This window comes from Ambystoma mexicanum, chromosome 5q, assembly GCF_040938575.1.
Source record: "Ambystoma mexicanum isolate Mex_15411 chromosome 5q, UKY_AmexF1_1, whole genome shotgun sequence".
NCBI lineage: Eukaryota > Metazoa > Chordata > Amphibia > Caudata > Ambystomatidae > Ambystoma > Ambystoma mexicanum.
This window is the reverse complement of record NC_090933.1, coordinates 1,314,784,890-1,314,798,477: the sequence shown is the minus strand read 5'-3', so window position 1 is coordinate 1,314,798,477 and position 13,588 is coordinate 1,314,784,890. Positions and strand designations below refer to the sequence as shown.

Genomic DNA, 13,588 nt, shown 5'->3' with positions numbered 1-13,588 from the left:
AAGCTTAGCACTAAAAAGTTTATTTTCTAAACCTGTCAACTATGGAAAGTTATAGCCAAGAGTCCCTTGCTACAAAAACTGCTGATTGTTTACGAGTTCTCTGTAAGCATAAGAATCTCCTGACTAAAGGCAAGAAAATGGAGCTGATAGAAAGATTGTTAGCAAACCAAAGTCTGGGTAGTGGTTCAGAGGAACCTACCTCCCCAGCAAATGTAGATACCAGCAATGAAGATGAGATGAATGAAAGTATTGATAATCTTGAGGAAGAAACAGAAGAGGAGGGTGAGGCTTTTGTAACTGTCCCCCCTGGGCCTCTGTCTGCTCTTCCAGCTGTACCTACTGGACCTTTACTAGGTCCCACATTAAGTTCTCAATGTATTGAATTAGAGAAAATGAAGCTTGAATTGGAGTTTAAAAGACTAAATGCTCAGTCAGAACAAAGACTCCAAGAACTAAACCAAGAACTAAGGCTCAGAGAAATAGAGCTCAAGCATGAGCTAGAGATGAAGAAATTGTCTGTTGAAAATACTTCTCTCCCCGGATCCTCTAGGAGTTCCAGTCCCAAAAGACCCTGGATGCCTAAAGAGATTGTGGGTATGTATGAACCTAAGTTGGATGTGTTAGATTGGTTGGCTATGTTTGAGTATAATCATGGGCTCCAAGACATAGTAGGGGATCAGTTGCTCCCTTGGTTGTTCTCTAGCCCCCCCCCTGTTGCATCTGATATGGTAATGGAGTTGGGGGAGGTGGATAAGAAGGATTATGAATGTGTGAAGCTAGCTTTGATAGCTAGATTTGGGAAGACCCCTTCCCAGTACCTTAAGAGGTTTAGGACCCTCAAAAAGCATGATGGTACCCCTTGGGCTACCTGGGTGAGTGAAAGTTTGAAAAACTTAGAGGGTTGGATTTAGGGTTACAGGGTGAACACGTTTGAGGGAATGAAGAATCTTGTTATGTTGGAGTCAATTTATGATGCCTGCTCTCCTGAGCTCAGACAGCACTTGGCTGATTCAAAGGAGTTAGACTCTAGAAAGCTAGCTAAGGCTGCTGACTTGTGGGTTGCCAACAGGGCTACTCACAAGGACTCTGGGGCAACACAGAAAAAGGATGAGGGAAAACATCCTAAGAAAGACTCCAAAGGGAATTCTAATAATTCCAATCCCAAAGAGGGCCCCAAACAAAACCATAAGGGTAAGCCACAGGGGAAACCGAATCAGGCTAGTGTACCTTCTGGTGCCAAACCAGGAGGTCAGAACAAGCCACCATTCCAAAAAGCATTTGGTAAATGCTATGTGTGTGGCTCTATTGACCATGTGAAAGGGGATCCCAGATGTAAGGGTAAACCTTCAGGGGTCCACACTGTCTCCTTAGCCTTTGCTCCAGAGGAGGAAGTACAAATTGCCAGTGTAAACTTTCTACTATTGGCTGATGATCCCATTGGAGTCTCAGCCAGTGTTTCTTTAGTGTTTCAACAAAATTTAGATGTGTATAATTCTATCCCAGATAACTAAAGAGTATTATAAGGACAGTGTCCAGGTGAATGGTCAGGAGACCCCTGCCATTGGGGACACTGGGGCCAGCATAACTGTGGTGGATGAATCATTTTTTCAGGCTGCGGATGTTGCTAAGGCACCCAAACGCCTCACCAAGTTAGCTGGAGGGCCTGTGCAGATGCTTCCCCAATTACCAGTTCTCATCCAGTGCAATGATATGACAGTGTACAATGTGAGGTGCCATGAAGGGTTCTGTTGGGAAATGACTTGAAAACTCTTGGAGTAGTGTCACATACCCCCAGACCTCCTAGTAAAAGGTTACAGGGGCTCACCAGACCTGCATACATGCCAACATTCTGTGACCAAAAATCTGTAGGAATTTTAAAGGTTCAAAAATAGTAATTAGCATAATGATGTCATCACAGGAAATGATGTCACATCAATTTGACCCAATGAAATGATAGGACACATCACAGGAAATGTGACATGAACTTTGACCTTGTGACCTCACAGAAGATGACCTCAAGTGACATGGCTTTGAAGAGCTCACAGGAAACGACTGCCTGGTGTGGCCTATCCAGATCCTCTGACCCATCATTAGAAAAAAATGTACCAAATAAGTGAGCTGTGCACACTGTGACCAGCTTCTTCCTCATTAACACAGGTTTTCCCCTTCAAACATACCCATAACAATGATGTATACATTCTCCATTCATTTGGAATTTTTAGAAGTTAATGACACCTGGTTAACATTTTATTAGATTAGGACGTGTACTACTTCTTTAGGAATAAAACATTTTAATAGTTTTTCTTAAAAAGAACAACATCTCTGTTAAGTAAAAACAAGCAAAATAAATAAAGTGATAATATTCTCACTCAGTAGCTAAATTCAATAACTTTATAAACAACAAACTGTACCATGGGTTCAATGAGATTATCTTTTGCAGAGGCTTAACAAAGCCGACATTTTTAACAAAAGAAGAGTAGAAGTGGTGTTAGAAAACCTAACTTTATAGTTAAATAAATAAGCATCAGAGAATTAGGCGCAAAATAAGATAAAACAACATATAATACTTATTGTGTATTAGAGCAGAGCACATACTGACCGTCAAAGTGGGAATTGTAAACATGTTGAAACCTGTTTGTTCTAGCATATTTAGTACACTATTTACTTTCTTATAATGTGTGACATATTGCTTCTCCTTTTGGGACCCTTTTCTTGAATGTCTCTCTAACAATTAGACGGATGGTCCTGAACTTGTGCTTGCTGTAGGGCCACTGCTCTCCCTCCTAGCCAATAATGTTTGGTATGTAGACGATTTTGCTTTCTTGATTAACTTGTCAGATGGTTTCCACTTGTGAGGGTCAGTATTGCTAAACACATTGACCTTTGCTGATAAAATGCCACCGAGTGTATTCCTAATACTTGTATGGGCTGCATACACACTGTCAGAAGCATGGCCTTCTTGACACCGTCCCAGCTGACTCCTCACATCAGTTGTCACTTTCCGTACCATATTGAACAGAGTTTCACAGAATGCATTGCTGTGAGGTATTAACAGAATGTACTTTGACAGAACACACAGCACCTTGAAGCGAAGAGAGTTATCTGCAGGATCCCTCAATTTGGAAAGATCTTCCCAGAACTGATCAATTCTTGTAATTCCATCTTGCGAGGTTGTCAGACGTGTAGTAGACTGATAGTCTAAGAATTCTCGAGAAAGTTGCTGCATATCTTCTTCAGGAACAACATCAGGGAAAACGTTACACAACTCCTCAATACTTGTAAATGACGAGGTCATCCGCATGTTTGGAGACAAAAATGTGGCATTCCTTTCCACTGGATCATAGAGGGGAAACTTAGTTTTGATGTATGTTAGCACCTTAATATAAAATTCTCTCACTTGTTTCCTAAATGTTCCAACTGTAGGTGTCCCCTCGATATCAGAATGCCTTATCGCCTGTCGTGCCCCATAGCCAATGAACAAATCAGAATCACTTCGATGATTGCGCGGGTCATTAAAAGCAACCTCTAAAATGTCATCCTTATGCTGCTCAATGATCTCTGGCTTTACCAGGCATGACAGAATTGACTCATATAGTTTGATCTGTGACTGGTGCAGCACATGTATCATAGGAGCCTCTGTCTGGAGTAGGACATTAAACTTATCAAAATTGGGCATGATAGCATGGAGAAACAGAACATAGCACTTCAGTATAGGGCCTTTGAAAACTTTCACTAGTCGTTCTCTGTCTCCACCTTTTAGATTTTTTAGCCATTTTCTTGCTGGCTCCTCACTTGGCTCATCATCCTCGTAGTTTGTAAGAAAGTAAGATTTCAAACCATCCCACAATTTTAGAGCTCTTTCAAGACATTTACTGAGGCTCAGCCATCTTGTACTTACATGTTTGAGCACCTTACGAATTTCCTGATCACAAAAAAGTAGGGATTCCCTCAATTTAGATTTTCTTTTTGCACTTTTTTCAAAGTGGTAAAATAAGTCAATAGCAAATTCTTCTGGATTGAAGCGAATGAGAGCCTTCGCTCCATTTTTTGCAGCTATATGAGAAAGGTGGCATGGGCACCCCATCATATACATAGCTGCCCTATCGTTTTTCAGATGCCCAAGAACTCCCTAGCCTTTCCCAGTCATAACAGAAGCATTGTCACAAGACAATGAGGCACACTGTGCAAGACTAAGATTTTTCTCTTCCAATTATCTTTTTACAGCAATGTAAATATTTTCACCTGTCGCTTCATTAACAGCTGGCATGTCCAGAAAAGAATGTACAACTAGGCCAGATGTTTGGTCTTCATGACTTATAACCACTGGAAAGAACTTATCTTCCTCATCTGAACTTCCATCGGTTGCAAGAAAATACCACTTTTTATTGACAGCAAGGAACACCTTTAAATCCTGCATGGCATCAGCAGCAATTGCATTGATGATATGGCTTCCTTTGGTTCGGCCACATGAGCATGACTGAGCAATTTTTCTGTCTGGAAACATGACAGCAGCCATCTTGGAAAATTCATCATTTACACTAATTGGCAAATTACGCTTGACAATTATCCCTTGAAAAAAAACTTCTGCTTTTATGACTTTGTGAGAGAGTTGTGATGATGTTTGCATAGAAGCTATTATACTACTTGTTCCACTAACTGCAGAGGCACATGACTTGTGTTTTGAAGTGGCAATATGTTTCTTCAAATCTGCCATGCCACTGTGTCTTATGGAGAAATCACACCTACATATTGTGCAGAGAGACTCCTTTGTGCCCAGTCTTGAAGGCTGTAGAAATGGATATGTCTCTTCCCATGATGTCTTGTATACATTGTCCCACCGAGATGTCTTTAACATGGTAAATAATAATTTCTGAACTATCTTGCCTGGTTTCTTCCTCTGTCACAATCTGCTTTCATGCAGGGCTCCTGAGTCCAGTTCTGAGGGATATAAAAGCTACAATAATACTTTATAATAATGGGTAAGAAGACAAAGGATCTCAAGAGGTGCAACATCATGAAAGCTTCTATTAGGGTGCAAAATAAAGTGCAAGACAGAAGATTTTACATTTATTTCTCACAAGTTAGCGAGACAGCGAAACCATGAAAGAACCTACTGTGCCTTAACTGGAAAAAACACACCAGCTAAGGAGATGTGGTGAGCAACAGCGGGAAAGTAGAGACATTGCACACTGACAATTTATCACTGGGACCGCCCTGTGAATGGTCCATTAGAGTCTAACATAACATATCACTCACTTTCTTAGACAGTCAGTCAGATATCACACGATAAAGATACACTACCAGGGGCCTGTGAAAAGTCGTGACTGTTGTCGCACAAAGGCCTTTGACAGGCCTGGGTAAGCTGGGTTAAAAGTATACATCTTGAAACCATTTAGCAAAGTACAAATGCAAAGATATGCAAGAGTTTGCCCAGAATTCCTTTGTAATGTCTAGCACCGGGTCTTTTATTGCAAATCCTGCTCTAATGCTCTGATTACGAATGGTTAATCTTCATTACTCATAGCCCAACTCTTTCTTGTCAGAGTACTTATTGAAAGTGACCTGCCTTTCAATAGGACCCTTACCCACATTTTCATAGTCATAGCCCCTCACAGCGCAGGAGGTAGGGGGAGAGGGAATTGTGAAAATAAATTGTGACAGGGTTCTGTTAGAAGTCAGGCAGACCACCTTCAAGAAGTACTGTGATGAAGAAGGACATGGACGTAATGATATTTTTACATTATATATACACTGAGTACTCTCACAAGAGCAGACATGAATTGAGTGCAGGACTTTGTAGGGACACAGGTCTCTGTGTGCCCCTTCAAGGTCGTTCAAGGCTTATTCAGATTTCTCTGGTCTCATGGTCTAAAATATGTTGACTTTATCCCTCAACCTTAGGTATTCTAACAAACTCTGTATCACTTTTCACTCAGGTTAACTAAGTGCCACTGAAGCATTCAAATGCAACCAATGGCACGTGTGATGTCCAGATATTAACTGTTTAAATTGTATTCTTGTATAGAGTTAACACCAGGCTATTAACTGGCCAGAATTTTTATTTCTCACAAAAAACAAACACACAGGCAACTTTCAGTTTGCCACAAAGACTCACTGCCCTTGCCCAGGCCCAGATGAGGATGTGTGGGCATCAACATAACGGTCGGGTGCCCCCCTTGAGTGGAAAACAGTCAGAGGCATCTGTCAGGTGCATACATTACAAGGGAGACAAAGATATAAAGCAGAGGGTTAATTGACAAAGATTATGTTGAGATGCCCACACAGCAGGGAGCTGAAACACGAAATATCCACTTAACAGCTATACATCCTTCTATGTCAGCAAGGGCCTGCTGTGGAGGAACCGGTGTGAAAAGGCAATGATGTGAGTACATAGCACTGACCAAGCCCTTGATGACTGAACCACAAGCAATGAGATGTGTGAGTCCCATGCCTCATGCTTTGCATACATTTTACTGTCATGGTGACTGTTTTGACATGAAATGAGCAGGCTCAGAAGGAATGCACAATTTGATGAATTGGTCATTCTTTAGTTGTCAAAATACACTGTTTCTCAGCAAAGCAGCCAGCATCCTATATTCAGGCTATGAACATTATGAGACACCTAGCTCAGCCCCCTCAATCGAACCCACACCACTGACAATTCACCTTCCCCCACCCGGGAAGGGAGGGTGGTGTCCCCCAGCACATTTTGTCAATTTCCAGAAAGATGCAATATTAGCCTTTCTCGAGAGGCAAGCAAGGCTTAGAGTAATGATAATGATGTGTTATTTATATAGCACCTTAATCCAAAGCGCTTTACAGAGCACATATACAATATCACCCAACCGAAATTGGTACTCATTTATCGACCTCGGAAGGATGAAAGGCTGAGTTGGCCTTGAAAGGGATTCAAACCTGCGACCTGCAGATCAAGCTCAGATTGCATCAGCGAGCGCTCAACCCGCTGAGCTATCTTACTGAAAAGGATCGAAAGGGGTGAGGTTGGGGGCGAGGGTGTTGTTTCGCTCAGACCCAATCAAAGATGTACTCAGCTCAGAGCGCAACATTCTTCCATAATGGGCACACGTTTACTCACGCCTGATTAAAGATGTGTCCAGATTTGAATTAGTCATATCTCTCGGCTCAAATATATATTCGGAGAAGAACACAGGATAAGTCCGCATAGGCAGGTGTTCACTGTTCATCCATACCCAAAAATGCTATGCTATTGCCTGAAATCGGGCCGGTTTCCTCTCGGACCAGTGCAAAACTGAACAGATGACTGAATGGTTTTCAATGAGGCATAATCTCTGGTGTTGCTCTGGGCAACCCTCCAGAACATCCTTTTTCAGACCGCCATGCCATTACAGAAAGTGAAAGTTCATGTTAAAATCAGGCGTGATCCCTCCACAAAAGGGGCAGTACAGCCCTAACTGCACGGTCACACACATTGAATAGATTGGGCCAAACCAGAACTGTTCGACACAATCCCTAGTAGGGCCCCTGCCTTTAGAGGTGTAGTTTGCCTTGCGCCCTTAAAAGAAATAGGGACACAAGCTGAGCCTTTTATATTTAAAGATCTGAAATACAAGGTGTGACCAGCTTTTTATGCAATCAGTTTTTTTGTACTTTTGAGAATGTTGCTTTGCCGTACTTTTGAGAATGTTGCTTTGTCGGACTGGCATAAAGATGTATGCTGCCCCAAGAAAAATGCCATTTTGCTACCCACCTTACTTTAAGGCCAGAAGTCAAGTTTTTAGGGCCAACTTTGTGCCTTCCGCTGCTTGCAATTGTCTGAGTGTAATATTGGGCCTGTTGCTTTGATCAAACATCATAAAACTCTGATAGACCTCTACACACTTACAACTAATTTATATAATTTTGGGTCTGGCGGGTACCAGGGTGAAGAACGATGCACAAGAGCGTCATGCCTGCGCCGACCCTGGTGGTGGGGGGCGGCAGCGGACTCTGGAGCTTGAGCATGGGGGAAGCCGGTAGGTATTCCTGCACGTGAGACGGGCTAAAGAGCATCGCACATTGGGAACAGGGAAAGAACCCTAACATATCACTGGCTCGGCAACCAACCCCACAGTACGAGCTCAGCTTTTTCAGTGCTGGTATGATGCGTTGTTTGGGCGAGCGTGTATGTATGCCTGTCAGCCTGTCTCTTCTACGCCGCTATTTTTCAGACTCCCTTACCACGACCACACGGATTGTATCTGCGAGGCTCCGGAGCAATGTATATACATGTGGCACGTTCTAATGAAGTACACACATACATGATGTCTCCCTCTCATCTGAAACAGGCGGTGGCTGCCGAAAACATTTATTATTGCCAACCAGGCTCCACTTATTTATTTATTTGTTTAGGTTTTGACATTGGCTGCCACCCGTTCTGTCCACTTAATGTAGATTATTTATTGAAAAACGATTTACAACCCCTGTTTGCATTTGGTTTCTGAAGATGAAAGCCGCATGCTTGGCAGAAAATGTAGGTAGATGAAACACAACACATGATTAAACCAGCTCGAACATTCTGCTTATCAAGTGCTGTTTGCTCGTATTTTGTTGTTTCCCTCAATTTTGTTCTTAGTTAATCTCCAAGCTGGTTTAAGACTTGCAGCACATCAACAATCATGCGTAAATCATTTCAAAGGCCGGGACATTCATGTTGCCTTCCGATGCCGCTCTCTAAACCTTTTCGCATTCTTCATCAACCTTCTCCTCCCACTTATGGCTCTGTTAAAAAAAATGGCCAGCAACCGTGTGGAGGATTCTGCCCGGATGTATTAAGACACCTGGTGTCCAGGGGTGGACTGGCTTATAGGGAACTCTGGAGATTTCCCGGTGGGCCTCTGCACCCTGGGCATCTTTTGTGTGGTAGTTCCAAATTGTCTCATAGGAAAAGCATTGGGCTTGCTGAAAATGTGTAATATGAGGCACCTTTGAACATTATTTCCAGGGCCCCTTTTGGTCCCCAGTAATTATTTCCAGGGTCTCTTTTAGTTCCCGGTCTACCCCTGCTGGTGTCTTAATATATTCCGGGCAGAATCCTCCACACGGCCACGGTTGCTGGCCATTTTTACACTGACATTTGGGGCACTGAGGCAAACCCACCAAGCCGGGAGAAGCGTGGAAACCAAAAAAAAAACTCTAGAAGCTCATCTCGGGCAACACAAACACGTGGGCTTGCGGTAGGAACCATACCATGTAGTAATTTCCTTGGGACCCGTGACCTACCCTCTCCTCCCACTGCCCTGCCTTAACCTCCTTGCAGCCCCTCTCCTTCCCATGCCACCTTGGCATGCTAGGCCCCTGCTAATGAGCGCAGGCCCATTAAAAACACATTACAGCTTGTATTAGGCGCCCACCTTTCTTTTGTGTAGTGCTTTGCCGGCACAGCGAGGCACAATTGAAACTAAATCCCTTAATTGCCGGCTCAGAGAGACAATGCTTTCACAATAATGAATGGGCATGAAATGCATGGGGACACTTCAGTGTTTGGGGGGACACAATTTCTGCAGCATAGTCAGCGCTGTGACAAGAACTAACACTTATCCATTGACTGCCATGTGGTCACCCAGGTGTAAGGCTGGATCAGCCTTCCTTGTTTTCCATCAGCTGCCAGGCCACTGACAACTCGAGTTTTCTGCAGAAGTCCTATGGAGTGGCAACACCTCCTCGTTGTTCCTCAGCATGAAGTAGAGACAGTGCGTGCAGGCTACAGGCTGTGCACTAGGATCGTGTTGTGATCTAGTTGGCAGGTCAGAGATCACGGGTAACGTGAGAGAGATACTTTCCACTGCCCTTGAGGTGCGCAGGAAATACCTTGATATGAGATGTTAAAAGCCTCGTGCTGGTTAATGGAAGAGTTCATTTGTAACCTGCTTACCTGCTGTTATTTTCTAACTTTCTAGGTGTATGTTTATTTTCAATGCCTAACGATCCATTCAAGGTGGCTGATTAATTGTGCAAGATGCATAGAAAATAAAAGTGGAAACGCAGCACTGTTTCACCTTTGTACTTGTCTTTGCCCACCTGCAGGGACTAGCACGGCTCTTACTGTACCCAAATGGCATTGCCCACCGGAATGTCTACTTTTATTCGTGAGCAGTTTCTTTGGAAAACATCTAACCCCTTCACGTGCTTTACACTAGTCTACATAATTGAGTGTCCCATTACACCATGAAATAGTAGGCGTGCCGCAAACTCAACCGCCAGGAGCATTGCTAGTGTTCCAGTATAGTTTTCTAAGCTCCTTATGTCTTTATAATGCCATGACTTTTTTCTTTTAAAAAATAAATACCTTTCACACGCCTCCTTCTCCAGGCCGTATTCGTTTCAGCCAGCTGACTCCGCAAGCGCCGTTTATTATGTGACGTTTAGATAGAGGGTGGACATACGACTGTTCAGAGAGGCTGCGTTGGTTCTCAGCAAAGTCAGTCGTGAGAGAATAGGTACCGTGACCAGCCCTGCCCGAAGGATGGCACTGACAGCGCTGCAGGCACTGCCACTAATGCAGACACATCACACAACCAAGCCTTGCTTGGTGCGCAGCAGGGCAGAGCCGGAGTCACGTGATGGCTGCCCATCTCAGATTTTGATTGATGACAGAGGTGCTGGCGTGCGCACGCCAGCGCCTCTGTCATCAATCAAAATCTGAAATGGGGCCGTCACGCCCCCAGTGCTCTGGGGCCTCAGACAGAGGCCTGAAAAAGCCATAGTGCAGCCACAAAAGTCGGTAGGCGGTAGGACTGCTTAAAAAGCGGTATCCTACCACCTAAATCGGTAGGGTTGGCAAGTATGGACCTGCAAAAGAGAAAACCATGAGAGGTTCTTCTCTGGAGATGATGAAGAATATCACTCTTACTCCACTGGAGTTACTGCTACTGCTTTCAGTGCCACCTAATGGGCAAAACTAAAAATCAGTGTTCAGGGGAAAACACTGTCAACATTTCCTCTTCCTGACTGGAATGCTGCAGGTGCAAACAAACTATGAAAACATGTTTTATTTTCACGAAAAATGCTGAAAAACACAAGCAGCTTCTCCTTTGTCTGCCTCCAAAACACAAGTAAATTGATGGAGGATGGAGGACACGACAGGTTCAAGCCTTACACCCGCCCTCAGGTCCATCATTTCCGTGTCGGCTCCCAGAGCGAGAGCCAATGGGAAGACTCGCTCGTACGCTCAGCCAATCGGAGTCTTGGTGAGCCGTAGCGGCCAAAATTCATACCCTGCCGCAAGTTCCGGTTTTTGATTACAAGCTTGGTAGAACCGCACAGTTTACTTTACAACCAATGAGATCATTAGTTGTACCCGATGCATGTGTGTCACAAGGAAACCAGCCAATGGAATTCTTGCCTTGTAGTTGTTTCAGAAGGAAACCAGCCAATGGGATTCTTGCCTGGTAGTTGTGTCAGAAGGGAAGCAGCCAACGGCCAATGGGATTCTTGCATGGAAGTTGTGTCAGACGGAAACGAGCCAATGGAATTCCTGCATGGTAGTTGTTTCATACGGAAACCAACCAATGAGATTCCTGCCTGGTAGTTGTGTCGGAAGGAAACAGCCAATGGGATTCTTGTCTGGCTTCGTTCGATGGGTTCGCCTGGATTCGGAAATGTAATGAAAGCTGCAGCTGCAGAGGCCGGTGTTTCCCGCCCCTGGACCATCCCCTATAAAGGGTAATAATGCACATGATCCCCCTCCAGAAACCTTTACCTTGCATCTCTAAGTAGTTCTCTGTTTAAATATAGCGTATTTTAATGAGGCTGTATTAACGTTCCAAAAGCGCCCCCTTTCAAGATTCTTCTTACTCTGTGTGTACCGAGCGTGCATGTTAGTGCACTTTAAATGCACGTTCTCTCCTAACGGCAGTGCTTTAAGTGGGGTAAGAAATTGAGGAGGGGCGTGGCCTGCTTGATGGGCGTGTCCTAACACATGAAGGCGTGTCCTAACACATGAAGGCGTGTCCTAACACATGAAGGCGTGTCCTAAAGAAGAGCATGTAAAATGAACAGGAGTGGTCTCGTCTACATGACTAAGTGCATACTGCAACACACTGCAGCTACAACCAAAACCTGTGCTCCTGGGCAAATCATTTAATTGCACTGCTGAGGGTGAGACATTTAAAAAAGAGAGACAGCTTTTATTATAAAATACGAGGGGGTTCTACCAACAACTTTTTTACTCAAGGGGCTCGACATAAAAAAGTTTGTACACCACTGCCCTTGCCCAATGCGGCCAGGGCTTGGTTGCAGAACCCAGCGTCTGCACGATTCCCTATCACGCGGGCATGATTGTTTAATGTAATCTGGATTGGTGCATGCTTGCTTCATTGTGTATTGCACAAGCAATGCAGCTGATGCTAAATGGGAAGGTAAAGTCAGGCATTCCGGGTGCATGGCGAGGACAGGCCGATCAGATCAGACTAAAGTGGAAGGGAAATATCCCCCTCCGAATACAGAGAATTCAATACCAAATGGCAACACACGCTTGAATTGTAAACGTGGAGGCGTTAAGCAATGGCTATACTCCAGTCCTAACAGAGGCCAAAGACGCAGGGCCCAATTCACTATGCGTTTATTGGGATGCACCCATTGAAAAACACTTGTGTATCAGACTCTTGTTCCTCAACAGTGAAAGCCACAGATCCAACCAACTGTTGCATGGCACCCCTGTAAGGGGGCATGGTATCTCCCAGTGTGTTTGGTGTGGTCACATAGTTACCCATGTGACCAAGTTAATAAAATGTATGAGCTGCTTCCGGCTCGTCAGTCTGACCATCACGAGGCTCCAGTGTCGTTCTTCAAGCACCATGCTGGTGCCAAACTGCATGAGCTGGGCCCAAGGACGGGGCCCAGCACGAGGACGGTGCCACTGCTGGGCAACGCCGTCCCTGGGTGATCCCAAGGCCATGTGAACATGGCCACTCGTGCGACCCCGGCCTGGGTGCCCCCAGAACTGGGTGCCGTCAGCCACGTGTGAGCCACCAGTGATCTGGGGGCGAGTGGGGTGACCCCCACTCCATTGTCTGTGGCGTGATCGCCACCTCAACGATCCTCGTCGGGTGCTCCCGACATGTGCATGGGGCTGCCCGGTCCGGAGCAGCCCCCCTAACTCCAACTACAGAGACAGTGCTTACTGGCCACAGAGTAGCGCCTCAAATCAAGGCATGGGGGCAACAGAAAGCGCTTGACAAGATCTGGGCTGCCTTTCTGGACTGGTGTGGTGGAAAGGACACAGAGGAAAATAGGAGGGTAAACACGATGCACGGAGTCAATATGTGTTACTCATCTACCCAATTTCAGAAGTTGAAATCAAACATCACAAAAGGGGAACAACTGAGATAAAAGGGGGCAAAGCTCTCGAAGTCAATAATAATAACTTGTGTTTATAAAGCGCTTGCTACTTCTGCTTTGCAGCGCCGTAAGTAACAGGAAATGGAAGGGTCATCAGTGTATTGACTTGGGAAAGCTGGGAGTTTGCAGGTCGCACAATATTGGGTTAATGGGTCAAATATGAACACCCCTTTGTCTCCACTCCTGTTGTGCATGTTAGTCCCAGCCCTACGCTGTAAAAGGCACAACA

General features: G+C 44.7%; 2 protein-coding genes across 2 annotated transcripts in view; one reads left to right on the top strand and one right to left on the bottom strand.

Moving 5' to 3' along the window:
• The window catches only part of LOC138498474 (zinc finger protein 268-like), a 544,482-nt gene that overhangs the window by 294,238 nt on the left and 236,656 nt on the right, over nucleotides 1–13,588 (bottom strand). The gene's annotated exons all lie outside the window — the stretch shown is intronic.
• Nucleotides 11,554–13,588, top strand: part of LOC138498493 (zinc finger protein 436-like) — a 44,427-nt gene continuing 42,392 nt past the window's right edge. Inside the window, exon 1 of the mRNA XM_069622259.1 lies at nucleotides 11,554–11,682. The gene's annotated coding sequence lies outside the window, so the exon portion shown is untranslated. The remainder of the gene's footprint in view (nucleotides 11,683–13,588) is intronic.